A 26,996-nucleotide genomic window follows, 5' to 3' on the forward strand; every position below is an offset into this window, starting at 1 on the left:
CTGTCAATACTGCTAGAGTACAGTGACTCAGAGAAGAAACAAAAAGAGATAAGGTGTCAGTCAGTTGGTCGCTGCTGTGATAAATACCTGAGACAAACAATTTGAAAGGAAGAAGGCTGGACTTTTCACTTACAGTTTGGGAGGTAACAAAAAAGATTTTACAGTTCTTTTCCTAACATGATCTTTTTCTTTACTGCATCATTGTAGAGGATAATGTATTTGAGTTGAGTGTTTTTTCAGATGTAGAATTGGCCTATTTTTTGATTTTCATTTTCACTCCTTTCTTCAGTCTTTTTGTCCTCCAGTCATTGCCTATGATCTCTCCTTTCCTGAGAACTTGGCCTAAGTTCTACTCAGTGATTTCCTCCATTTTGAAATCCTCCCAGTGAGTTCTGGTTCACTCTTTCAAAGTCTACACTTTGTTCTCTTCTGAGGTTCTCACAAGCAGGTTTGATTCTTTCTCCCTCAGGTCTGGCACAACCTTTCTATTGATCTTCTGTTACCTAAAATTTAATGTCTTCATGTACTCCTATTGAAGTTACATTCATGTTCATGTCTTTCTCATTATAAATAGAAATTCCCAGTGGAAGGGGCAGTTCCTGATAATTTGCCTTCCATCTTTCGTGTACATTAAAACCATCTTTTACAGATAGTAAACATTAAAAATTCAGCTACAGAAAGAAAATTATTTTTAAACAGTTGGAAAACATAATGACTGCTCTCCTGAGGTTCCCTGCAGTTATAAAGAAGAGTCATACTGTTATCAGCAATTCCCTTGGTAACTTTCTCAAGTTGAGGGAATTGAGGGAAAATCTCAGAACCTGATGCTATAATGAGGAACATAGTATTCTGGAATTTTCTGTCTTTTACCTTCCCAGGACCACATCCATCTACTTTGATGTTGCACTAAGCAGTCAGAGATTTTGGCAGCTTCATGTGTATCATGTAAATATCTTTTTATCCAATCATATGAGAATCTAATGATTACAGGGTATGAAAACTGGAACATTTATCAAGTGTTGCCATAACCCTAATTAGAAATGTTCATAGGGTTATAGAGAGAGGCATTCTGGAAACTAAGATATTCATCCACTTTCTCTGCCAAATGCTAGTCATATTCTTGGTATGTATTCAAAAAATAATGGAAAAAGTATTGCTTGAAAAGTTAATTGATGTGATGCTAAAAATGTTTGTGAATAATATATTTATAAACTAGCACATGTAGGTTCAACCTTTACTGTTATGGGGGGAGGAGAGAGAATATGAATTTGATCGAAGTACTTCAGAATTTGATAGAGTACTTATATGCTAGCATGAAAAAAAAGCATTGATAATGGTTTTAACAATATTTGTTTTTATTAAGTAATTGTAGGAAGAAGTTTCAATCCCCAAAGTTAGCTTGTGAATTCAGTGTGTTAGTCAGTGTTTTCCTGATAAATGTTTTAAGAAAGGGGGTTGTGTTGAGATGAGAGAGAGACAAAGAGAGACATCAGAAGCAAGGTTTAATTGGGTTTGTCTTATGTATGTATGTGTGTATGTAAATGAGAACTTGTAAAACTAATATGTTCTAAAATGGTTAAAAATAACCCTAAAATTCCAGAATAATGTTACTAATAGAATGTAGATTGACAGTATTCATAATTACTGGGGTCCAGTATAACAGTAATACATGAGGCTTGCACAATTGATTTTTATTAATAAAATAATGTAAATTTACAATTACTATAAAAATTATCATTGTATGTCATTCTATTTTCATTTGAAAAAATTTAAGACACATTAGAGACATGCTATGATGATGGACAGAGGTGGCACTAAGGCTCATGGAATCAGCAGAAGTAGGCGAGTATGACAGAGCTCAGCGATTGCTGAGCTCTGGGGCCCTAGAGGCCTGAGTGGGTAGTGGCAATTTCCCCACAAAAGTACTCTGAGCACAAAATCAGAAGTGCTTTGCAACTCAGTCCTATCAGGTTCCAAGACGAATACATATTTTTGACCAGATGGCATTTACTTTAAAATAAATAGGGAACTGGTGGCATTTGAAAAAAAGAGCAGCCATTGCTCTTTATGCCAGACATAATAGTTATTTAATGTTGACCTCATGGAGACAGACAAGTGTAGGGAGAGCAGTTTTTATTTTGAGTGATCCAGAGTGCATGTGTGCGTGTCAGATGGGACTTGAACTGTGGAGGCTCTGTGTGGCCGCCAATCTGAAAACACAGTGACCTGAACTGGCCACATCAGTAATGGTTTCCCCGTGATTCACACATTGCTGCTGGAATTCTTCTTTTTTTTCTGTCAACACCAAGACGACTTGGTGTAGCGATTATTATTTGCATCCCTCACACACATATTCTTTCTGCACTACATTATGGTTTGGGTGGGAAAAAAAAGAAGAAAATAAAGATTGCACATCAAATAGTTGACTTCTCTGACTGAAGTTTTAAAAACTGATGGGATGATTCATGAACTCTGTCCCTGAAAACAGAAGCAAACAACACTCTCCAGCTGGAGTTGATAGACTATCTATGCTGTTCTGCTCTTAGATTTCTATGCCATGGCTCATCCACCCCTTCATCACCGTCTCTTAGGTGTGTTACCTTTTCCTGCAGAATCTTGCTGTACTTTAGTCATCAGGGATTTCATAAGTTTGTGAAGGGTGCCTTGATATTGAAATGAAATTCTAACTGATTAAAAATAAGTATAAGCACTTTACTAAAATGTTTCTTAATGTTTTTCAAGCTGTTTGATAGTTAAATCCTCATATTTTATTGTCTGCATCGCCATTAGTTGATTTTTCCTAGCATAAGTCCAACAAATGAACTCTGAAACAAATGTCCTTTCCACACTTCTACATTACATCTTATTCTTTTTTTACATTTGATTATAAAACTTATTACTGACTTCAAGTTATTATATATTTTTTATTGTAATTAGTAAAAGGGTTACATGATATTTGCCAGATAGAAGATGCATTAATTCACATACATTGATACCCTTTCACATGTCTTGGTACCCGTTTCCCTCCCCGCCCACACCCCCCACCCGTCTTGGTTTTCCCTCCTTCCCTGTCAAATTTCAAATATCCAAATACAAATAAATTCAATATATCAGATAACAAAGTGAGATACTATACCAATATGAGATAACCAAGGGACAGCAAAGGAGATGTGAGACAGCATAGTACATTAAGGACAACAATCATTCCTTATATGGCTTTTGTTTTGATATCCTGGAGGTCCTTTTAATTAGCTTCATACTATATGGCCTTATGTATCAACATTTTGCTCTATTGCAGATCTCTGCTAGTAGAGCCCAAGGTTTCTACTGATTATGACGAATGAGGGAAACCATTGAGCCTAAGTTCCTTTGAGTCTGGCTTACTTCACTTAATATGATTTACATTTACTAAATTAGTTTTATGTGTTTATACAATATATTTTCTTTTCTTTACATTGAATATTCACTGAATTTCATTAACAAGATTGTATTTTGAGAAATTCCATCTAGCCACCATCAGTGGAGTATATCACAAGTACCAATTGCTAATATTTCATTTAGAAATTTTGGGCGATTCATCATGGTTAAAATTGATCTATAGCTCTCATTTGGGAACAAGTTTATTGGCTTTTTACTATTCTACTTTTGCAGAACTGATTTTCATTTTTTTTCTAGACAAGAATTCCTTTATTCTATTTTTTCATATATTTTTATTATAATTAATAGAAGGGTTACATTATATTCATCAGATAGAAGGTGTATTACTTCACATACATTGATACCCTTTCTCATGTCTTGGTCCCCATTTCCTGCCTCCAACCCCCACCCCTCATCTTGTTTTCCTCCCTTCCCTATTCGACTTCAAATAACCAGATACACATATATACAATATATCAGATAACAAAGTGAAATACTGTAACAATATGGGATAAAAAATATGGAACACTTTGTGAATTTGTGTGTCATCCTTGCGCAGGGGCCATGCTAATCTCTGTATCGTTCCAATTTTAGTATATGTGCTGCCGAAGCGAGCACACACATCTTATTCTTTTGATACCAACCACTCCTTTTCTTTTTTTATAAAGAATCATTTTGAAGCATGATCAGTTTAAGAGGTTTATTTATCATTAGTTTGATGCTATTATTGCTCATAATAAATGGGTTATACAATTTTTCTGGTACAGTGATAAGAAAGTTGGAGCTTCAAAACAGAAAGTTTTGTATTCAGCACCTGAAATAGGGGATAGAGTAGAAGATGAGGAAGGAACTTCAGAGTATTACAATAGGTAGACAAACCGTATTGCATCAACACAATTTCTGCACACAAGGAGAGATCGCCCATAGAATGAAGAAACTGTTCTAGAACTCTACCTCCAAGAATGGGTTGGAATTCAGAGCAGGGAAGGAAGTCTGAAAAGTCAGTATCCAGAATTCACATAACCTGACTAGAAGGGCAAAGTGGGTTTCCTCAGAAGTGCACAAGGCCAGCAGGCACATGAAAGATAATCAGTGTGGTCTCAGGTCTGCATGTGAGGCCTCTCTTTCTGTCCCTCTGGCCACTGTAAGTCTCTTAAACTGCTAAGATTTTCTTTGCTCATGACTAAAATTGTAGTTTTCCAGTTTCCAAATGTTTATTTTCACTGTAGCTGTTGTCCTTTACCACTGAATACTTTGCTTCCTCACTGTAGTCTTTCCCCTTGCTACAATCTCCAAGCATTCTGTTTCAAGCTGTGACTCTGCCTATTCACTGCTGAAACACTGCTGTCTTGGTGTGGCCACAAACCTTGACTGGAAGCCAGGCATGAGTCATCTGGGCTGGCTCCACCCCTAGACATGCCAGTGGTGACTCCTCCACACCTCCCTCCCTTAACCTCTCAGTGTTTTTTTTTATCTTATGTGTGGCTTTTAGACTCAAAGTACAACCTCTGTGTAATCGTATATAGAGACATAGGCTTTTTTACATGATTAGTTTGCTCATGGTGTATACAGTGGTGAATCTCTGGCTTAAGCCTTCCTAAGCATTAACAGACACTTTAACAAAAAGAATGTTAAACTGGTAACTGGGGCAATAGGGCTTGTGAATAGAACAAGCCTTGTAGAAGAGAACTGACAAAAACCAGCCAGATTATTCAATGTACACACACGTAAAGGAGGTGAGAAATATGGGTGAAGAGGGAAAGTCATTTCTCAGAACATCTGAGCCTCCAGGGCCTTCAGATTTCTGCTTTGAGGTTGCACAAACCTGTACTCAGATCAGAAAGTGATTATCCTCCAGCCATCAAGTTCCAGATTCCGATATCATCTGCATGTTATCTGCCACCAGTGATCACATGGAACTACTGTTTCATCCACCCTGAGGAAAACCAATTGTTAGAGTCTCTCTCTCCTTTCATGTTCAATAGACCTTCCGCCATGTGGAGTTCTTAGCTTCTCCAACTCTTTGCTTTGAATAAAAATTTGTTGTGGATAAGGAAAGGAGATAATTTAAACCTGAAATACAAATGAATCATTTGATTTTTTTAAATGATTGATAGCTAATAACCAGTTAAAATATCTATTTTAAAACAAATTAGATGAAGTCAATGCTTGTTTGAGCTGGTCAGAGTAATACATGCTTCTAGTCCCACCAGTCCTGAGATTTAAGCAGGATATTTACTAGTTTGAAGCCAGCCCCGGCAGCATAACAAAACTTTGATTTTATGCTACTATAACATGTATTTTAACACATTAATTCAGAAGACAGTTGTTTGATAGTATGCCTCTACATGCAACAAATAACTTTAGTGACACTGCCAACAAGAGGTTGCATAACAAAAATATTTTAGATTTTTTTTTCATATTGGCATAGATCCTCACTCATAATCATGTACAAAGAAAACAGATTCACATATAAATAGTTTAAACCTTAGCAGCGATCATTATTTTTGATGTTTAGTTCTAGGTAGACATATCAACACAAATTTTCTGTCCAAATAATGCTAATATAAACCTGGTTGGATAAAATAGTGATTAAGGTGACTGTTTGATGTGTAATTGTAAGTCAGATTATTCAACTGAAACGGAACATTCCTCTAGAGTAAGTAACTTTCCTTTAGATCAACACACACTAAGGATACTATAAATATTTTAGCATGCTTGTACTTCCAGGAGTAGATGAAACCATTACATCCAAGATAAGTCAAATTATATTATGGAAAAATGATTCCATTCATTTGTTTATAACTATTTACGTACAAACTGATGATTGCAACTTTAATTACATGGTTCACATATCCTAAAATATGATCATTTTGCTATTTTAGAATAGGTTTGAGTCTTCCATCATTCTTTGGACAGATAACTCACTAGGCAATCTCCGAGTTTGTTAATAATTGCCTCATGCATTTTCTTAACTGATTCTGTGTGTGTGTGTGTGTGTGTGTGCACACGCACACTTGTGCGAGGATGCATGCACAATCACGAATGAGTATGTGCAAGAATGTATGTGTGTTGCAGTCCTGGAACACAATCTCCGGGCCTGGACATGGGTTATAAGTTTTATGGTTGTTTTTTTTTATTTTGTTTTGTTTTGTTTTTTGGTGGGTCGTATGGCTTGAACTCTGGTCCTGGGTGGTGTCCCTGAGCTCTTCAGCTCATGGCTACTCCCTATCACCTCCTGTTTTCTAGAGGTTAATTGGAGATAATAGTCTCATTCTTTAGTGCCTGGGCTGGCTTTGAACCATAGTCCTCAGACCTCAGCCTCCTGAGGAGCTAGGATTAGAGTAGGAGTGAACCACCACGCCTGGTTGCCTTCTAAGTTTTTGTGCTCAAGGCTAGCATTCTACCATTTGAAACACATATCACTTACAGCTTATTTTCAGAAGGCTAATTGGAGATAAGAGTCACAGAGTTTTTGACTCTACCCTATGCTAGTTTATAATCACAACTTTCAGATCTCAGCCTTCTGATTAACTAGGATTAAAATCATGAGCCACCAGTGACTAGCATTAATGGATTTTTTTTCTTTTTTTCTTTTTTCTTTTCTTTTTTTATTAAAGAATTTATTAACATTGATTTTTACAACAGATTTCTTTTTTTTAGATTTTTTTTTAATTTTTTTATTGTAATTAGTAAAAGGGTTACATGATATTTGCCAGATAGAAGGTGCATTAATTCACATACATTGATACCCTTTCACATGTCTTGGTACCCATTTCCCTCCCCCCCCCACACCCTCCACCCGTCTTGGTGGTCTCTTAAACTGCTAAGATTTTCTTTGCTCATGACTAAAATTGTAGTTTTCCAGTTTCCAAATGTTTATTTTCACTGTAGCTGTTGTCCTTTACCACTGAATACTTTGCTTCCTCACTGTAGTCTTTCCCCTTGCTACAATCTCCAAGCATTCTGTTTCAAGCTGTGACTCTGCCTATTCACTGCTGAAACACTGCTGTCTTGGTGTGGCCACAAACCTTGACTGGAAGCCAGGCATGGGTCATCTGGGCTGGCTCCACCCCTAGACATGCCAGTGGTGACTCCTCCACACCTCCCTCCCTTAACCTCTCACTGTTTTTAATCATTTCTCTTCTGTACATTGCTTGCCTTATTTCTCATTATTTTTCAGAAACTCAAAATTTGAAAAGCTTTTTTCTTTATCATTGGTTTGAGGAGGTTGTTTATGAAATCTTGTATATAGCTTTCTTTATGGGTTGTGCTTAAGTTTAATGGGCTTCTTAGAAAATTTGGGGCATTATTTCTTCAGATATTTTATGTTCTTTTCTTTTTCTCTGTAGGGTTCATATTTGATACTGTTCTATTTCTTAAAAGCTTCACAGGCTCAGTGATAAATGTTTACTTTCTTAAATTATGTTTTCCATGCTGTTATCTTTTGAGTGGTGTGTATCATGTGTATTGAAGTGCATTCATGTTTGAGTCTATGATCTTCAAAGTGTCAGTAACCCAGTGTCTTGGGCCCATTACGCACATTGTACTTTTCATCTCTACATGTTCATTTTTAAAGTATCTCCCATATCTACACTTAAACAGAAAGTTACAAAAACTAATAAGTACTTCTTGTCTGATAATTCTAACAACAATGTCAACTCCAGATAGGTTTTGATGAACTGTATTTTCTGCTCATTCGTTTTCTTTGAATACCTAATCGTATTCCAGATCTTATAGCATTTATTTCATAGGTGCTGTATATCTTTGCTATCCTATAAAAATACTTGAGATTATTTCATTGGAAATGGTTGAATCCTTTTAATTTTGCTCTCAACACCTGTTTACTCTAGGGCTAATTGTCTCTCAGTACTGAGATAAGACCATTGTCAGTACTGCCCCATTTTCCCTGAAGATTTTAGTCTATATGTTATTTGACAATGCCCCATTTTGTTTGAGATAAGCGTTAGGAACTTCTCATTTTTAAACTTAGTTGGTTTTTTTCAATATTTCAGCTTCTCTTATTCTTGTTTGTACCTTCTGTTTCTTTTTATTTTTTGTATATCCTTAATCTTTATTTCTTTCTTTCCTTTTGTCCTAATCTTGCCCACCTCCTTGCCACTTCCTCTGTTTACTTTCTCTATTTACTTTTCTTTCTTGGAAAGAACAATGCTTTACTGGAGATAGAACAATTTTCTGGGATTTTGGAGAGATTTTTCAAAAGGTATATAATATGGTCTTTACTACATAATATAAAGAACAATAGAATATCACACCATTTCTAAATATATTTAAAATTCATTAAAAATAATAGGTATTCTACAAAAATTGTTGATGGATATGTATGGAGATTAGGGAAGGAAAAACTTGAGGTCAGTTCACCATTTCAATTAAATCTTAGACACAGCACTAGAAAGATATATGTTAGAATGAGTGGAGGAAATATAGTATATTTAAGATAAATTTTGTATTACAATTTAATTAGCATAAGGAAATTTCTGCTAAAGAGATGTTTTAAAATTTGTTCAAATGACTTGGCCCTGCTAAATTATTTTGTATGTGAAATCAAAGTTTTGAAGGAAAGACTACTATTCTTGATATACTGTTTTTCAGACAACAATTGAATCAATTAACAACCATCTGTTGTGAGACTGTCATAGTAATGTGAAAATTACTGTAAGTAGAGTTCAAATATTTATTAGTTATTGAATTGAAATGCTAGACTCAAATTTGCAAGCTTATTGAAAGCATTTCCTACTTTCTTCTCGAAGCTGATACTTATGCCAAAATTCTGTCTGGTAGTTTTGCAAGATTTGACAGTTTGATGGTGAAGGGAACATCTTTTGGTATTCATGTTCCCTACTAGAGAGAATATGGTACTTTCCAAATATACCCTTATGGGTATAAAAGTCTTACCTCAGTTAATGTAGCAAAATTCCTTAAATGTTCAAAAGTTCTAGGTTTTGCAATCAAGTTTCATTTTAAATTTAAAAAATGCTATTTTTCTGTGTATCTTGTCAGAGATGGGAGGAAGGAAGTTGGAAACTTGTACTCAGCTAAATTTTGCTGGTTCATGCTTGTAATCCTAATTTATTCAGGAGCCTGATATCTGAGGATCATGGTTTTAAGCCAGCTTAGCAGGAAAGTCTTTTGAGAATCTTATTTCTAATTAGCCACCCAAATTTCCAGAAGTAGAGCTCTGTCTCAAGTGGTAGAGAGCTATCCTTAAGCAAAAATGGTCTGTGATCATGCCCAGTTCCTGAGTTCAGACCCCAGAACCAGCAAACACAAAGAATTGTCATTATTTACCTTATGAAATGGTTACCCCTCTTTACAACATATTAAGAGAAACAACAGAATCATATTAAAGTATTTTTTCTTCAATTGATGTTGTTTGTTCAGTTCTTTCTTCTTTACTATTAGGCAAATGTTTTTCTGTTTTCTGTTTGGCGTATTACATATGGAATTTCATATTGTTCTTAAATAGACATATTTACACAATTTCTGTCCTTCCATCTCTAGTTATTTGAGCCATAGTGTAGTTGTAGCAAATTCTATATCCTTGAGGGTAAGAGCTTATGTTAAAAGCTAAATTGTGGCTTATTTTTTGCAATAGGTAATTTAATAGTCCGTGGTAACATGCATGATCATAAAGCATTCGCTTTTCACTGTCAGCAAATGGAGACTGTCAGCATCTTTAAAATGAAATGTATGTTAAAAGCAAGTCTCTCTGCCTCTGGTGCCCAGCAGCCCCGGGCCAAGCTAGTAGAGTAGGAGGGAAGGGCTTAGGCCTCACAACTATTTTCCTTCTTCAGTAAGTGGTAGGATATATTAATGAATATATTTTCCATGTACATGAAGGACTTGGAGAATGTTTTCCTTCCTCTGTCCCTGGATGCAGTGCATCTTTGCAGAGGGCAGTATGTATCCATAAAACTGCAGTTGCCAAGCAGAACATTAAAATGAGGCTGTTGAATTATCTGCCAGATAGAAAATTTAGTTTGGGCTGTTTGGGCTCTTTGTTTTAATAAGGTGGCACGGAGCATAACCATAACAATCTCTGTTCTTGTTTAAGTAAAAAGCAAGAAAAAACAAAACCTTACTTTAGGTGTCAGAATTATTTATAAACTATTAAATCTACCCGAGTCCATGTTGTGATTGATAAAAAGGAAATAAGGGAGAGAATAAAACGAAGTCTATAAACTATGTCACAATGCTGCTGAATACAGAGTGGGAGCCAGCAAATCCCACGTTAGTGTTTCTCAGCAGGATTGCCTCAAATAGATCACCTTACATGATCCCCAAATTATTTCTTGTTTAGACTAGCAGATAGCAGACAAATACCTATGAAGAGGAGTTCCTGATTTCTCTGGAGTAGCTTAGTATGACAAATGAGAGATAATAGACAAACATACAAGAAATAAATGATAGAACCCAGGCTTCGTATTGCTTGGAAATGATGAATTTAGAGACTCTCCTTTCACCCTGACCAATCACCAGTCTCTCCAAAAGCAAAAACAAACCACAGAACTCTTTGGCATGTAGATGATAACACCACAGAAATTTCCACTGTAACTACTTCCTACCTAAAGAATCACGCTCCCACGATGTTCCAAAGGCATCTATCCATACAGATGCAATCACAGTTTGGGAGGTTTTGCACAAATCCAAGTTGAATAATTCATAAGAAGGACAATATGTGGGCAATAGATAATATTTTCCTTCCACTTAGCTGTTCTTTTTGGTTTAATTAGATTCTTCTTTCTTCCTTTTGTAGGCATTCTTGAACTGGGAATGATAGCAACTACCAAAAGTAGAGATACTTTGAAAGTGAAAGGAGAACTGTTGTTGTACACAGGCAGATTGGATGGCGATATATGTCATAGGGTTTGGACACAACAGAGTTCCAAAATTTTTTATACACTGAGCTCTGTCTAATGACAGAAATCCATCGTTAATAAGACATGTGTAAAACTGCTATTTCCAAAAGGAGGAATAACATGAAGCCATTAATAACATTAAATATAAACCTATTTGAGGCATAGTTGGAGAATTATGAGCAGGTGGAATTGCAGAACTGAAGTAGAAGGATATACACACTAATTTATTTAAGGCTTCTATAGAATTGGTTGATTTTGTGTAAGGCACTTTGTGAGAGCTGGTGGTTTCTGAGGAGTAATCTCTTTTCTTGAACTGCTTTCAAATTATAAAAAAAATTGTAAGGGCCGGGGTTTGGTCTAGTGGTAGAGTGCTCGCATAGCATGCACGAAGACCCGGGTTCAATTCCTAGGTACCCCACATACATAGCAAAAAGTCGGAAGTGGTGCTGAGGCTCAAATGGTAGAGTGCTAGCCTTCAGAAAGTACAAGGACAGTGCTCAAGCCCTGAGCCCAAGCCCAGGACTGGAAAAAAAACTGTAATAAGTCAAGTGGGGTTACCAGTAGCTCACACCTGTCATCTTAGATTCTGGGGAGGGAAATATTGGAGGGCACAGCTTGAGGCCAGCCCCGAAATGTGTGTATCACTTTCACAAGCTGTAGACATGGTGGTTTGTGTTTCTTAGCCCAGCACCTATGAGAAGCATAAAGTAAGTCAATTGTGACTTGAGTGTGTGCTTGGGAGTTAAATGAGACTCTTAAAAAACAGGACTAGAAACTTGACTCAGTTACAGAGTCAGTACCAGCTTAGTAAGCCCAAGGCCCTGAGTTCAAAGCTTGTATGACAGCGAAAATAAATAAGTATATAAATTAATTAAATAAGTACAAGTAGTCAAAGCATGGGAAAATCCTGTAATTCTGTATGGAAATGCAAATCATTTTATCTTGTTTGGACCTAATGAAATAACTTTAGACACCAAAGAAAATAACCAGGCTCTAAGAAAAGATGAACAACTGAGAATTATAATGGGCTACATGAATCCTAGTCACTGTCCTGTCAGATATATAATATAAAAATGTACAAACTTGGTGATTTAACTATCATTTGTTGAGTTTGGCCCACTTGGCAACATGGTTGTGAGGCCATGTTTTGGTTTTTTTTTCACCTTTTTTTATTGTAATTAGTAAAAGGGTCACATGATATTTGCCAGATAGAAGGTGCATTAATTCACATACATTGATACCCTTTCACATGTCTTGGTACCCGTTTCCCTCCCCCCCACACCCCCCACCCGTCTTGGTTTCCCCCCCTTCCCTATGAAATTTCAAATATCCAAATACAAATAAATTCAATATATCAGATAACAAAGTGAGATACTATACCAATATGAGATAACCAAGGGACAGTAAAGGAGATGAGAGACAACATAGTACATTAAGGACAACAATCATTCATTATATGGCTTTTTAATGTATTTTTTATTGTAATTAGTAAAAGGGTTACATGATATTTACCAGATAGAAGGTGCATTAATTCACATACATTGATACCCTTTCACATGTCTTGGTACCCATTTCCCTCCCCCCCCCACACCCCACACCCGTCTTGGTATTCCCCCTTCCCTATCAAATTTCAAATATCCAAATACAAATAAATTCAATAAATCAGATAACAAAGTGAGATACTATACCAATATGAGATAACCAAGGGACAGCAAAGGAGATGAGAGACAACATAGTACATTAAGGACAAAAATCATTCATTATATGGCTTTTGTTTCACTATCCTGGAGGTCCTTTCAATTAGCTTCACATTGTATGGCCTTATGTATCAAGATTTTGCTCTATTGCAAATCTCTGCTAGTAGAGCCCAAGGTTTCTACTGATTAGGACGAATGAGGGAAACCATTGAGCCTAAGTTCCTTTGAGTCTGGCTTACTTCACTTAATATGATTTTTTCTAAGTCTTTCCATTTCCTAACAAATGGAGCGATGTCATTCTTTCTGACAGCAGCATAGAATTCCATTGTGTACAAATACCACAACTTGTTGAACCACTCATCAACTGAGGGACATCTAGGTTGGTTCCATATCTTTGCTATGGTGAATAGTGCTGCAATGAACATTGTTGTGATAGTGGGTTTAGTATGTCCTTGTTTCTGGGTGGTTGGGTAAATGCCAAGTAGTGGAATTGCTGGGTCATAGGGGAGTTCTATGTTTAGCCTTTTGAGGCACTGCCACAGCCATGTTTTATATATTTGCGCCCAGGCTTACTTTGAACCTTGATCCTCAGATCTCAGCCTCTTGAGTAGCTAGGATTACTGGCGTGAGCTACTGTGTGTGGCTACTACATGTAATTCTTGACTACCTCTCTCTCTTCACCTCTTCATTTGTCTACCCTTTTTCTCTTGACTCCACTCTATCCCTTCCAGCAAATTTTAATTCTCATCAAAGCATACTTTTAGACAGTTTTTTAGAAATCAAAATGAATGCTCAGTGTTAATTTTTTGATAACATAATGTGTTGGTTTGTCTAATGACCAGTTGATTAACTGGTAACAACCACTTTGCTTTTGGAATATGCTCTGATGAAAACATCTATTAGAAGTCTATGTTTAGTGTTGAAAATAGTGGACATGTCATTCGTGATAGACCAGCTAGATCCTCTTCCTTTGTGGGCCAACCAAAATGCTATCCCTGTACAGTGTGACAATGGACAGATTACTCAGAAGCACTGAAAATGCTTTCGAAGAGATGGTCATTGTGTCCTGCTTCCTGCCTTATGCCTCTAGATAATCCTTTCTTACATTTTGCTGCCACTTCTAACAGTCCTTTGCCCCCAAGTCTGTTTCATGTATCTAGATTTAGTTATTAATAAGCCTATCAGATGCTGAAACACAGTTCTTATTCCCAGATTACCCTTCCAAAATACCACAACAATTTCTGTTTTATCATTGGTCTATGGAAACAGGAAAGTAATATTCTGAAAGAAATGGGAAAAAGAAATCCACCCCAGTGACTGAGAGGAATTAATAATATTTTCATTCATAGTCACTGCTGGATCAGTATCTACATTCTGTCTTCTTTCATCGAGACATGTAATTAGGGGATTACAGTCAATATTATTGTAGTGAATAAATGAAATTTCAACCTCAAATGTGACAAACTTACTTTTGATGGACTCCTAGTGCTCTTAGAAACACAAATGACCAAATGAGTATATTGTACAGTGGGCAGACTTCCTCTTTATAAGAAGGCTAAGTCTCCTTTGGAGTCACTTGAAACCTGTCCAACCTTGCCAGCAAGTGATCATCAACTAGATGTTTCTGTAAATAAACATGCAATTTGCAGCAATGATTTTCAGATATAATTATTCAGCTGTGTATAGCAGTGATGAATATTAGCAGTATAAAAATAGGCATGTATACATTATTTTAAATGGTGATTAGGAAGCAAATCACTTATAATACTGATGGAAAGAGTGTAAGGATCTATTGGACTTGAATAATTTCATTTATCTTTTAAGTTAAATTTAAATTACAAGACAAATGCCTGTGCAAAAGAACATTTAGACTAATAGCTAAGCAAGAGATATGGTTCCTAGTAGGGAAGCTAAAGAAAAACGTACAGAACTGCTTAAAGTATTTCTTTCCTCAGCAATAGAAACCAAGACAGGTACAGAAATGCTTTAAATAAATCATTTGGGTGGAAAATGGAGAGCCTACAGAAGCAGTGAACTTTAGGGAGACAAGTTTGGTTCACCTCAAAGCAGATGCTGTTCAACAAAGGGAGTATGTATTTCAGCTATATGAAGGAATTGGTCCTTGGTAGAAATGAGTACATATGTCGAAATGTTGGCAGTACACTTGAGAGTACACTTCTTCTTTAAATGATACATATGAGCTTTAAAATCAGTTGCCTACTATGTGAATCTTATTAGACATTCACAGAAGACAGCCAGAATGGAGTTGAAAATTCAGAGTAGATTGTCAGCTAGAAGGTTCTAAAAGGAAAGGATAATTCCTCCCCTTTCTTTATTTTTACAGAGCATATATAGGCCGATTCTAGAAGAGGGAATGAAGAAAGAAGGGATAGAGGAAGGGAGGAAGGGAAAATGGAAACATTGCTTGATTAAAAAAAACCCATAGATATGGTTCTATATATAAGAGAGTCTGTCTCTTCTTCATAGAAGAGACATTTAAAATTGTTTTTTTGGGGTGGATTTGGTTCATTACTTCAGGGTATGATTTAACCTCAGAAAAATTTAGAACATGGCAAAAGGCAAACAAGCCTATTTTGAATAGCATGGTAGTTCTTTGCTTTCTATGGGGGTACATTTGAATAGATTCTTCAGCGAATTTAATTAGGATCTTGCAAGGGAACAACAAATTAAAATGTTCAGGAGTAGAATGAGCTTGGCACTTTCAAATATGAAGGTAGAGGTCTGTGTTTCTAAGAGGAAGTAGGAAAATGGGAAAGAGGTAGGGGAGTTTTATAGTGGCTGACTATGTGGCTCTGAATGTGTTGCTATTTTACCAGCATAACAATGAGTCATTCAGGCAATTTGATGACAGACTTGTGGTCAGCACTTTCCCTCTTTCCTATCTCTTTTCCAGAAGATGAAAGACCACAACAACTTATGAGCGTTTGCCTTGTTTTATCCTCATCTACCACATCAACCATGACATGAGTATAAAACACCTCATTTGGCATACAGTCAAAGTTGCATGAAATCTGATTCCAAAATATTTGTGAGATTTCATGTAGCCAAACAAGCAAAACTGAAGACAAAATACTAAAAGCAATTAGAACAAAAGTATGAATCTGAGTAGTTTCCATTTTTTGAGACGAAAATTTATATATACTGCTGAGACTAACCAGCAAAATATTTTATTTATTTTATTAGAGGTTTGACAAATAACAATTGATCACTTCAGTAAATAATCAGATATATGGTATGTGAGACATTGTTTATTGTTTATTGAGTAAATATGAATGACAAATTAAAACATTTTACATCCATGGAGAAAGCAAGTTATAAAAATTTATATTTAATGCCAGGTATGGTGGCTCACGCCTGTAACCCTAGCTACTCAGGAGGCTGAGATCTGAGGATTATTGTTCAAAGCCAGCCCAGGCACTTGAGACTGTAAGACTCTTATCTCAAATTAATCACTAGACAACTGGAAGTGGGGTTGTGGCTCAGGGGTAGGGCAGTAGCCTTGAGCTGAAGAGCTCAGGGACAGTGCCTAGGCCCAGAGTTGAAGCCCCACAAACAACAAAAAGCATAATATTTAAAAGGTGACTAAAAGAAAATTTAGAAGAATAATGACCTTGTAATACATATAGGAAAGATAAATCTCTAGATTCAGATTGCTGACCAAAATAAAGGTGACTTTACTGTGGATGTTTTTAGGAGGAAGTTATTATCTACAGCAGATCATTGTTCTATAGTCATGTTCATATTCTTTTCTATTTGCAGCTTGTTTGAGAGAGGTTAGACTCATTATTTATCCAAAATGGAATGAAGTAGCATAATGTGGTATCTGCTGATGAGTTGTCCTGATTTTCCAGGGTTCTAGCACTGGACACACTATTGTGGTAATTGCCACCTGCTTTTTGTGTCTCCCACTGATGAAACACTCACCCTTTAGCCTCATGTTTTGTGAGTATGCGTCAATGTTAATATAAATGAATTAAACAAGCAATTAATTAGCCTCACCTTGACAAGCTAGAGTGTAGTAAATACAGGCATTTTTTTTACTTGTAGGTTTTTTTATTATAATTAGTAAAAGGGTTACATGATATTTGCCAGATAGAAGGTGCATTAATTCACATACATTGATACCCTTTCACATGTCTTGGTACCCATTACCCTCCCCCCCCACACCCCCATCTGTCTTGGTTTTCCCCCCTTTCCTATCAAATTTCAAATAACCAAATACAAATAAATTCATTATATCAGATAACAAAGTAAGATACTGTAACAATATGAGATAACAAAGGGACAGCAAAGGAGATGAGAGACAACATAGTACATTAAGGACAACAATCATTTGTTATATGGCTTTTGTTTCAATATCCTGGCATTTTTATTATGTCTGCTAATTACCATCACTTCTTTTAAATTGATCACTAAAATAATTTTAAGTTACGTTGCATTTATTTTTAAAAACACATTAAATTACATATAATACTAAGGTACTTTCACACATATATTATGTAATTTTAAATCCATTTAAACCTTTTTGTCTTAAAATTTATCTTTGTCTATGATAAAAAGCATTCATAATTCTTTCTTTTATCCTTTTGAAAAATCCAGTCTTCCTATTTGTAATTACCCTACTTTACATACTTATTCCTACCTAACAGCATAAACATCAGTATTCCTACTTAGCTTTAAATTCTATAAAATATTTTAAACAATAAAAACAATCAGAGAAATCACAGAAGCCTATAATATCACCTATACAATCCTAGCTGCGACTGTATTTCCACACAATTTTATTTTATTTTTTTAATAATTTTTATTGTATTTAATAAAAGGGTTACATGATATTTGCCAGATAGAAGGTGCATTAATTCACATAGATTGATACCCTTCCACATGCACAATTTTAAAACAGAAATTAATCTAAACTGTAATAAACTGGTGCCAGAAACAAGAAAAGAAAATAGGTCAGTGGGTTTGGTGTTCTGCTGCTTATTTTATTTCATTTTCACTAAAGAAAAAATTATTGGCTGCTGAAATTGTTCATGTAGCTACCAGTGCTATTCACAATAAGCATCAGGGCTTTTTAATCTTAGAAATGAACTTGCTGGAATTGCATCAGATACAGTGATGGGGACAAAGTCATTACTAGCTGTATATAAACATTTTCTTATATTCCAGACTGCTGGTGCTGCAAGTAGTGGGGGCTGGACAGTAGTTGAGGCTGGGCAGTTGCTGGCTGCTTATAAGCCATGTTTCCCTTTTTTCCTCTTGTATAAGTGGGCCTACATGACTGATTGTTGCCAAAGGAGTGGGAACTGTTGTGATGTTTCAGTTCTCTAATTGAAAAATGTAAATTAAGAGAGTAAGTCGCACCCTCTCCATACATTTCTTCATAATTTATCTGATTGTCTAACACAAAGGATTCTAAGCTATGTCGGGGGGGGAAAGGAGGGGGAAGCAGGGAGAGAGAGGAAGAAAGAGAGAGGGAGGGAGAAAGAAAGAGAGGGAGAAAGAGACAGAAAAAGAATAGAGCTACATAATTGAAGTTTAGACTAAGGAAGGAAATAGCATCTACTGGTCAGAAACATCTATAAGGAGTTATATCATCAAAACATTAATATATACTGCCAAAATGCAGCAGTATATTTTTTATGTTAAGTAGAGTACTCTCGTCACTAATACATACAGCTACTTTTGAGTCATTCTTTCAGTGACTTAACTAAGACAGTTTATTGTCAAACCCCCGTAAGTTGGGGGGATGAGGAAAATAAGCAAGTTGATTAAACAGTTTACAATTCTGGATCCAATTGCATCTAATATCACCCACTTATTTCCTACATTCTATTTTTCCTCCGTCTATGCCTGTTCTTTTTTTTCTATTTTTCTCATTCTGTTTCTAATTGTGTCACCTGAAAACCTGCTGAACAAATGCTAGGCTATAAGGTACCCTATAAACTAAACAGAAAAGCTTAGATTATTTGTAATTGGTAATGGAAAGTAGAGTTGACTACCAGCCAAATGGGACTAGAATTTAAAGCATAAAATTTGGGCAGGGGCTGGCAATGTACCTTAGTGGTAGAGTGCGTGCCTAGCATGCATGAAGCCCTGGGTTCAATTCCTCAGTACAACATATACAGAAAAGGCTAGAAGTGGTGGTTTGGCTCAAGTGGTCGAGTGCTAACCCTGAGCAAAAGAAACTTAAAGACAGTACCTGGGCCCTGAGTTCAATCCCCAGGACTAGCAAAACAAACAAAAAAAGAATTAGGCCCTTCAGGGTAATATTGTTTATATGCAAAATCATCTTAGGGAACCTGTCCTAGTAAAAGTTTGAGAGTATTAATAGTATTACATTGAAGAGACACCAGAGCAAGGTGGCTCACACATGTAATCCTAGCTACTCAGGAGGCTGAGATCTCAGGATCAAGGTTCAAAGCCAGCCCAGGTACAAAAGGAAGTGGGGTTTAGCTCAAGGGTAGGGTGGTAGCCTTGAGCTGAAGAGCTCAGGGACAACACCCAGGCCCAGGGGTAGGGCAGTAGCCTTGAGCTGAAGTGCTAAGCAACAGAACCCAGGCTGGGTTTAAGCACCATGACCCACAAAAAAAATGAAGAGGGATAATCATTCTGCATAGAAGTACTTTGACTTATTAATAGTTGTATAAAACTGTATGCATGATTTCATTAAAAGTTACATAAAATGTAAGTGCTGAAACACTTGTCCTATAAAATATAAATGAGTTACAGTCACAACCTCTTTTCATTCTTTTCCATTTTCTTAATGACTTACATATTATAAACCAAAAATACATTTTTCTAGGAACCTAAGCCTAATAGATAAGAGTTTGGCCAATTTATGTGATATTTTACAGCTAACTGTAATTATGACTCTAGCTGTACTCATGAAAAATTGAAGGCTGAAGTACAGAGCCTTTGGCCATGCCATAATAGATTTCTACAGAAAATGCCAAACTAGGCTCCAAAAACAAGAACCATCCTCAATAACTTTCACACCAACTCAGTCTGACAAAAGGGAAAGTTGAACTCCAAATGCCTGGAATGTGGGAAATGCCAAGAATCCCTTCAGAGCATTAGCAGAGTCGCAGTTGGGAAGAATTTCTGCTTACAAAATTTTCTTCCTACTTCACCTTGAGGGCAGAGAGATGGAGTGTTAAGACAGTTTACGCAAAAGCTCCTTCAGACACTGAAATCCCTTACCCAGTATTTAGATATTTTGTGTATCCAAGATATCCAAATGAGAGATCATAGGCTACCACACAGAATAATTATTGAAATCACTGGAGATACTGAGGCACAGAAGTGTGACTAGGTCATGAGGGCATCTAGTCACCACTTTCTTCTAGACTTATCTCATATCCTGCAATGACTCCCTGAGCTTTATGTCACATACAGCCTTTTTCTCACTGTAGGCTCTATGTCTCTGCAATGATTAATCAAAATCAAAGTAGTTTCCCTAACAGGAAAATGGTGATTGTATAGCTGATCCCCAGGGAAACATTTTCAGTTTAAAAAGCCCAAATAATCGCAATGCAATTCTTTCAAGTTCAAAAAGCCTATCCATCAATCGTGAGTTGAAGCCAAAATCTTCCTGGGAGAATGTAGGAAAGGAATTGATTTTGTGGAGTTTCCCATAAACATTAATTACTATTCATCCATGAACTTCAGTTGCTTCTTGACAATGGTATACTTTATGTGTGACAAGCAACTATTCATATTTATCTATTATTAAGCTTTTCTGTCTTGGCTTTATACTCATTAGAAAATTTCCATTACATTATTTGAAAATGTATCACCTGACTCCCAAGGCAAATGTTGATACGGTATGCTTTCTTTTTTTTCTCTCAGAAGACATTTGCTGAACTTCAGCTATACTTTGAACACACTGGTTGGCTTCTAATGCAGTGTGACTGGGATAAGGTCAAAAGAGCAGCTTGGACCATTGCAGCAGGATGTCAAAAGTACATGACACATAATCCTTCTAAGAATCAAGGACTTAACTTCTAACCCATCATATGGGCCTATGAGAACAATGCCTGGAGAACAATAGACAATCAAGAATATTGGTCCACAGATGGATCATAAGATGAAATGAGCATGGGGCTGAAATGTGAAGGCTCAACTCAGTCCACACTAAAATAGCGTGATGAGAAAATATAGGTCTCAGTCTAGTGGGTAAATAGATCTGTCCACTGAAACCAGATGTTGGAGTGCGGTCTACTCCTTGTTTCTTTTGGTCATTTGTTTAATTTTGTTAAGAAAGGCAAAGTTCCTCACATAAGGTTGGGATTATGAAGATAACATTATTGCATAGTTAGAATTCAAGATTCTCACCCCAGTAACAAATGTGACTTTGGGGTAGTTGCCTAAACTTATTTCAATTTCATCATCAGGAAACGGTATATTTCAATAACCAATTACACCATGTTTAAAATGATGACATACCGATGTAAACTGAGCGACTTCCATGAGTTTTGTATCCTCCTCCGAGGCTGTCCCCTTCCCAGCATGATGACTGTCCTCATGCTTTGTGTGTCCCCCATCTTAGCAACTTACTCTTTCTTATCTCTTCTAAGCCAGTTTAGATCTATGGCCCTCATTTGCTTTGGGATTTTCCTTCAAATTTCTGAAGATTAATAGGATGTATTTTAATCTCATACTTTATTTCTTTTAACCTTTTCTATTGATATCTACACATAAAAGAAAAAATTAAAATTTGCCCCATGCCATTGACCTACACATATCACACACACACACACACACACACACACACACACACACACACACACACACAACATGGATACGTCCATTTAAACTAAACATATGCCAATATTTCAAGGATGTATATTGGAGAAGAGGAAAAGTAAGATATTTCTTTTGTAATTCTGTGTTAGGACATTGACGACAGTTTACCTGTCAGTTAGCATGTTAGTTGGTGCCCTCTGGCAGTCCAGTAATCCCTGTCACTGTGCCCTCTAATAGTATAGGAACTACTAAGCACTAAATAATTAATTGTGTTCAAGATTAATTATAGTAAAAATTAATTACATTTAAAACTTTACATCCCCATGGTGCGTATGTATCCTAGTCAAATATCAACCAGCCACATGTTTCCCTTGACTGCCATGTTAGACAATATGTTTTAAAAAGCATTTCTACTATTGCTGAAGTGTTATTAGACAATCCTGATATTAGAACTTGCAAATAGAACCAGGGGGATGTTGTTGTATGATTTCTATCAGAGATTATATGGGAGTATTATGTAGTTGGGATATGGCTTCTCTCTCAGGATTATCTATATTTGGGATGTTTCAGAGGACAGAAGAATCTTACAGATAATGTGAAAAATGACAGTTTGCAATAAATACATGATTGTACCATTTCTGCCATTTTTGCTGTGTTTTTCAAACTGCATATTGTGACCTATTAGTGTTTTGATGAAGTCACTTTACATTATAATGGTAAGTTTTAAGAAAATAAATTAGAACTCCATCAAAGACAAATGAGAATAGTACATCATGTATAAATAGAGCGAACGTTGTCTCATTAAACTTTTAATTAGGTTTTACATCATAGAATTGTGATGTGAAATGATTGCCTACTGAGGGTCACATTTAAAAATGTTTCAGAGTAATTATAGAAAAATCCCATAGGGTGGGCATCTCTGTAAGTATTTTTCCATATATTTTTATTGTAATTAATAGAAGGGTTACATTATATTCACCAGATAGAAGGTACATTACTTCACAAATATTGACACCCTTTCTCATATCATGGTCCCCATTTCCCTCCCTCCCCTTCCCCTGCTCATCTTGATTTCCCCCCGGGAATGCACCGCGTGTCAATTGCCAAGGAATAAGAGCTATTTTATTACATATCTAGGAATGTACATGTTACTTATATAAAGACATTCTCAAGCTTTTCTTACAATGCGTTACTAAATTTGTTAGCAATATCAAAAATTGCTGAATTTCTGTATAGATTTCAGAACATTGCTGTCTTCTTACATCTCAACTTTTATCTACCACTTTTGTCATGGTGTATTTTCTTACCTTTTCTCAAAGTCTCCAGTAATGTGGTCATGCAGCAGCATTTAACTTTCTTTTATGTCTGTATTTATCCCCCTCTGAATTTATATTTTGAAGCCTTTATAATTGAAGACATGGTCTCTAATGAGATAATTATGTTAAAATGAGGTGATTAAAATAAGCTCTACTCCAATATAACTGTTATTCATATAAGAGAAGAAAATTAGGACATAAACATACACAGAGGAAGACCATGTGGTTCAGAAATTGTCTATAAACCTAAAATGAGGGAGGTCTCAGAGGAAAATTGTCCTGAACACCCCTGAACTCAGTCACCTAGTGCAAAGAATTGTCATGGCAGCCAACTCATACTGTCTACATCTTCTTTTTTTCTTCCTAAGTTTAAATGAAAGTATATAGCATGTATTTCGAAGGTCTTTAGTTTCAAGCAACTTTGTTCCATTCAATTAAATAATTATGCTGGAATATAATAAATATAACTTCAAATAAAAGAAAAAGTTCATAGTATTATCCTCCTACAGGCGTATAGAAAGATGTTAGGATTTGGGAAGATAAAACTAAGAGGTTCAAAACTATTTTCAGTTTTCTTGTGTGTCTCCTTTACACTCATTCAAAAGTAGAGAACTTATATCCCCTGGGAGAAGAATGAGGACACTAAGTTACAGTTTAACGAAAATTCTAGATAAAGACTAAAATGAAGTAAAAAAAATCAATGTTTCCTAACCAGAAAAACTAACAGATGTTAAATAGAGACGACGTAGAACAGACGATGTAGAACAGACGATGTAGAGAACTTATATCCCCTGGGAGAAGAATGAGGACACTAAGTTACAGTTTAACCAAAATTCTAGATAAACACTAAAATGAAGTAAAAAAAAATCAATGTTTCCTAACCAGAAAAACTAACAGATGTTAAATAGAGACGATTAGAACAGTTTAAGTTTATTATTTCATACTGGAAATTAACTTGGGTTATATTATACATGACCCATATATAGGGTATAAAACATTTGGCAAAAATTAACACTGTTTGAAATAATTCAAAGTGGATAAATTTGAATTTTGTTCATGTACTGAACAGCCAATCATCTGTTTCAGAATAAGAAAAGTCTGAAAATTAGTGCACAGAAAATATATTTTCAACATAGTTTATTTACTATAGATACCTATGAGTTATGTGAAAATTTAAAAACAGCCATTTTCAGTTCTTTGTTTCATTCTTAAAATTCAAATAAACGGAGGATAAAATATTTAAAGGTTATCACCTGAGTAGAGTCAACAGGCCCCAAATTTCCCCTAGTTTTTTAGAAGACATTGTTATAATGATAATATCATCTACTTTAGCAATTTCAACTACTTTCTATGGCCTAGAAAAAAATACATATTTTCCCAAAGGCCCCATAAATTGGAAAAGGCTTCACTTGAACATCTGTTATTCCATTTATTTTTGGTCTTGACCTAACAAGCAGTTAGAGACTGTTAAGGGATTGGGCTGCATAGTTACCTTCTGCCATTTCAGAATGATTGCTGCCTTCGGGTGTAGCTGCTCTTCCACCACAGCTTCCTTCTGAGTCTGATTAATTGGAAAGGGGGAAGGCATACACAAATAGGTGCAGAGGGCCAACATTTGTTTTTCTCAAGGCATATCATTTAGTGAGAAGACCAACAGTGGGATAAGCTATATAAAACATAGGAAGCCTACTGAGTTAAAGGTTTAGTTTTGACTTTTAAGATGGTAGCAGAGTCACAGTAGTAACAGTACTCACATTTAATGTACATGTTTGGAAACCGTATGAAATAACTGGAGGGGAAGACGTGGGGTTGGAACAGGTCGGGGCAGAATGGTGGAAGGTGTGACATTTATCAGGATGCCTTGTATTCCTAAGTTGACATGGAGAATTGAAACCTTTCTGTGAAACTACTTAAGATACATTAAAATAAATATATCAATAAACTATTATGCTAGCAGAAAGGAAGTAGAACCTAATCCCATGAAGCAAAGTTGAAAATGGAGCTTGGGCAGGACACTGATAATTGAGAACCTGACTTCTGGAACTGAAGCCCCTTTACACCACTACTTCATAAAGATACATAAATATTTCAAAGGAATGCATTCTCACATAAATGATTGGTATTAATGCTTTTTAAAACAACTGGTGCTATGGAGAAAAATATATTATTTCAGAAAAAAACACATATATATAATTAAGATTCAGAGTGAGTACACTGGATATTTCAAATGTCTTGCCGCTTAAAAATCTTTGAATAATTAATCAGGGCCCTAAAAATATTACTAACATTCCTGAAATGGCAAATGCTGGGTATTATAATAGGCTTAGGGTTCTGGCAAATGAGGACACACAAAATGCAGTCAAACCAGAATTACCTATAAATGATGATTGGTTTAGTGTGGCTGTTGCAGGTAACACTTGAGACATACATATCATAAAATGTTACTTGGTTTTAATTTAAAATGCAGAATTAACTAGTTTCTCTTTGGTATATATGGAGTGCTATTCACAAGGAAAATCCAGCTCAGTTCCAGATATTTCTATGACTTCATTATTCAGTCTTAGAAAAATTGTGGTGTTGGGTTTAGACTTAAAATTTATGGCTGGATTAATTGGGGAGCAATTCTGGCTATGAGACTCATCTTTTAAACTCTAGTAAGTCTTAAGATTGGCGCCCAAAATACCCTTGACCTTTCTTGATGTGCTTATTGGCTTCTCACATCAGTCAGAGCCAATGCTATTTGGAACACCATGCTTTAATTTAAACAAATTGTGGATTGATGTCTCCAGTAATAAGATGGATGTAGGAACTATTACTAACTCCTCTGAAGTACTTGAAGCATGCAATGTCATTACTTTGGATATACTCAATAAATTTTAACCTAATAAAATGTCCTTGGATTCATTCAAAAGTGAATACTGCAGTGGCTGTGTAAGACACATTTTGACTCCTCTCCCCCCACAAAATCCTTAACAGAAAGCTTCATAATAAGAGAGGCTGAAAATGTTTTGGTTGGGCAAGACTTTGCTCAGAGAGGGGAATACCTGTACATTCTGCTTGTGAAAAAAAATGCTTCAGGTCTACTTTCTTATGCTCAGTGAGAGAAGGTTGAGTAGCTAGGATTACAGATGTGAAACACCAGGCCCATCATAAAGATACATATAATGGTTGATGGAGGAAATGTGGTTTGACAGAAATTTGTGGCCACAAATCATGAGCAGTAATTATAAGCTCAGTAAATACCATGAGTTTGAAATGACTCGGGACTGCTAATAGACTTGTGGAGGATTGAGCGGAGCACTGCATTTGCTATTGATTGGTTGGCTCCCACAGAGTACCCAGTTACAGAACTCCTCAGGACTCTTGGTAAATGATAGAATCCTAGCAAGCTGCTGAAAATAGAGTCTTTGTGAGGAGTTAGTGTTTACTGGATAAAATACCCTTTAAACTGTCTCTGTGTATAATAGGAATCTGCTTTATATGTGTACTAAAATGATGAGATAAGAAGTTTGGCTCCAATTAAGAATACATTATGTTCCTTTGCCATACCAACTTTTCTCTGGAAATAGATTCAGTGCTTAAATATTGTAGACTTGTTTTTTTTTCATTCCAAGAAACTTTATATCAACAAGAGACCTCAAGGACCTTTCTAAACCTCCTGGGATGACTGATTGCTTCTGTTACCCCCGCAGCGAGAACAGACTTCCAAGTAGCTTGCTTCCTTACCATGATGTCCGCTCTCCCTTGGGCCCTGAGGTCCCACCCAGATTCAGTAGATGAGATAAATGGCTGAAAGGACACAGCATATGGAACCCAGGACTAGATTATGAAGCCAGTAAGAATACCAATGTATTCTATAAAGAAGGAAGGGTTTGGATACTGGAGACTATGGTACAACTTCCTCAAAACAGTCTAAG

At 36.0% G+C, this 26,996-nt stretch overlaps 1 long non-coding RNA gene and 1 other non-coding gene across 2 annotated transcripts; one reads left to right on the plus strand and one right to left on the minus strand.

Annotated features, from left to right (window-relative positions):
* Positions 1 to 3,931: 3,931 nt before the first annotated feature.
* LOC150042809 (U6 spliceosomal RNA) lies at positions 3,932 to 4,035 on the minus strand. The gene has a single exon (XR_016533556.1). It is a non-coding gene; the product is annotated as a U6 spliceosomal RNA (small nuclear RNA).
* Positions 4,036 to 4,416: 381 nt separating this feature from the next.
* Positions 4,417 to 21,050, plus strand: LOC150042810 (uncharacterized). The gene is made up of 3 exons (XR_016533547.1): positions 4,417 to 4,561; positions 16,775 to 16,957; positions 20,867 to 21,050. It is a non-coding gene; the product is annotated as an uncharacterized LOC150042810 (long non-coding RNA).
* The last annotated feature ends 5,946 nt before the right edge of the window (positions 21,051 to 26,996 follow it).

This window comes from Megascapheus bottae, chromosome 33 (genome assembly GCF_031878675.1).
Source record: "Megascapheus bottae isolate mThoBot1 chromosome 33, mThoBot2.hap1, whole genome shotgun sequence".
Taxonomy (NCBI): Eukaryota; Metazoa; Chordata; class Mammalia; order Rodentia; family Geomyidae; genus Megascapheus; species Megascapheus bottae.